This window comes from Miscanthus floridulus, chromosome 9, assembly GCF_019320115.1.
Source record: "Miscanthus floridulus cultivar M001 chromosome 9, ASM1932011v1, whole genome shotgun sequence".
Lineage (NCBI taxonomy): Eukaryota > Viridiplantae > Streptophyta > Magnoliopsida > Poales > Poaceae > Miscanthus > Miscanthus floridulus.
Window position 1 is genome coordinate 138,349,082 of NC_089588.1, and position 2,401 is coordinate 138,351,482.

General features: G+C 51.8%; 1 pseudogene; it reads right to left on the minus strand.

The window, feature by feature from the left end:
• Positions 1-261: 261 nt before the first annotated feature.
• On the minus strand, positions 262-1,699 carry LOC136483074 (NAC domain-containing protein 20-like; annotated as a pseudogene).
• Between the last annotated feature and the right edge of the window lie 702 nt (positions 1,700-2,401).

Sequence of the window (2,401 nt, forward strand, 5' to 3'; positions counted from 1 at the left end):
GTATATAATATATAGGTTCACGATAATATTGTACCAAACTCCAGTTTGCTTCTTACAATACAACCATCAGCATGACCAAGTAGATGCTATATATCCAGGTATGCAATGATATCATGCATATACTAGTACATGCATACACACATAGCTTACAAACTAGTTATTACGGAAATATACAAACCATGCAAATGCAATGCAGATATAGATATACATGCATATTTATGTGAATTCATGTCTTTGCCTCCACCATCCAAGTTCACCTCTTCAGTGCTTGTACTTCCATATGCTGTCCATCTCTATGGTGGTGGTCGCAGACCCTGGGCCGGTCACGCACATCATTGACGAGATCTCAGCGGCATTAGCATGCTCGTTCTTCTGTGACACCATCGAGGATGGCCTACTCTCTGGCGCAGCAACATCGAAGCCGCCAGCGCCAGCTGCTCCCATGTCCATTTGGGCAACTGCTACTCCCATGCCCATCTGGTCAGCTGCTACCCCCATGTCCATCTGGTCAGCTACTGCCCCCATGCCCACCTGGCCAGCTGCAGCCCCAATGCCCATCTGGTGGTAGAAGTTCATCTGCGGTGGCGCGACTATTGGATTGTCGAATAGCGCATCGTTGATCTGGAGCCTGCCAGCGCCACCGATACCTACCATAGGCGGCATCCCCGCACCAGCATTGGGGTAGTATGGGGGCACCGGGTCCATGGCGAAGTCTGGCAGGATGGGAAATTGCATGGGCATGGGCACGGGCAGCGGTAGCTGCAGTGGCATAGGGATGGGGATGGTCGAGATGTTGTTCTGATTCTGATCAATCTCAGCACCATCCATGGCCACCTGGTATGCCGGTGCAATCATCTTCTTGATCCCAGTGGTCTTTTCAAACACACGACAGACCACCCACTCATCCTGTGCGAATTTCATTTGTAAACCAAGAGCAAAATCAGATGAGGGTAAGCAAATAAAGCAAGTAGCATATTTATGCATGCATCATGCTAGTGTTGTTACCACTACCACACACCTTGAAAGCAGCAGCTGAAGTTTTCATGGCCGTCGCGACATTGGTGGCTGAGTTGGATGCGGATGTGGGGCCAGGGAGCCTGCCACTACCTTCAAGCCTATACTCATGCATCACCCAGTTGGTTTTATCGCCCCTAGGAGCCTTGCCCTTGTAGAAGACAAGAGTCTTCTTCATGCCAACCAGCAGCACCACCCCTTCTATGGTGTTGTAGACCTCCTTGTCTTTGCCTGTTGCTTTCCAATAACCGGCCTTTGTGGCTCGGTTCGCCCTCAACCCCGTCGAGTACTTGTGGTCCTTTTGGTAGAAGAAGTACCACTCTTTCTCACCCCATTTTGCTTTAACTGCAGCACGTGAATCAAGCGTCGTATATATATTACTCGATCACCAGCAGAGCAACATCAACATCCACTACGCAGATCAAACAAGAACAAGGCGTATATGTATGTAAAGATCGAGGATGCTTGTTACGTACTCGGGAGGTTCCATGGCTCAGTCTTTTTTAGGTCGACCTCTTCAAAGGCTGTGTAGGTGAAGTCCATGCATGTTGCGCACCTTGTTCGTCAGGTAGTGGCTAACAATCTCATAGTCACTCGGGTGGAAGCGGAACCCTGGAGGCAGGTCGAGGCCACCGGCACGGACCGCGTTCATCTCCTCCTGCTGGGGCTGTTGCTGGTCCGCCATGGTTCTCTTGCTCCTCAACTGCGATCAGATCTAGGAAGCACCAACAACCATATCAAGCAATAAGGAACAATCTCCAGATAGTAATAAAAATGAAGCATACGTACATGCACAAACTCTTCTTGACCTACTGGTCAGTCTAGGTCTCTCGCTCGCTCGCCAAGACAGATGCAGGATGAGTTGTTGTGGTGCACTGAGCCGGGCATTGCAGCGCGGCTTAAATAGGCAGGAGGCGTGATCGTGCGAGCCACTTTCCGCTAAAGCTTCCTGTCTCTTCCCGTCTCCCGTCTTTTCCGGTGGTGGCTGTTTCTACTGGGCATTGGACTGTTGTTCTTTCCAACTATGTAGTGCTTGTCCTCGTGCACCCAACCTTGCTTTCGCGCGGGGGCCTCAGCCGCTGCTGGACACAGGTGCCCAGGTTCTGGAATGTCTCTGTCTACATGCGGCGTGCAGCCTGCTGTGACCTCCCACCGTTTTGCCTACCCTAGGATGCAATTCCTGTGGACGTATGCATCCGCATGCCGTTCATGCATGCAGGCCTACACCGGCCGACGATGCCTCATCTGCATGAAGAACAGGGCTGTCGTGGCTGGCGGCCACCCGCATCGAGATGCACGCGCGTCAGTGGCCGAGGGCTACTACAAGGCCTTCATGATAGAAAGTTTGGACAGGCTGACCGGCACGGGGTCCACATTGCCTCGCATG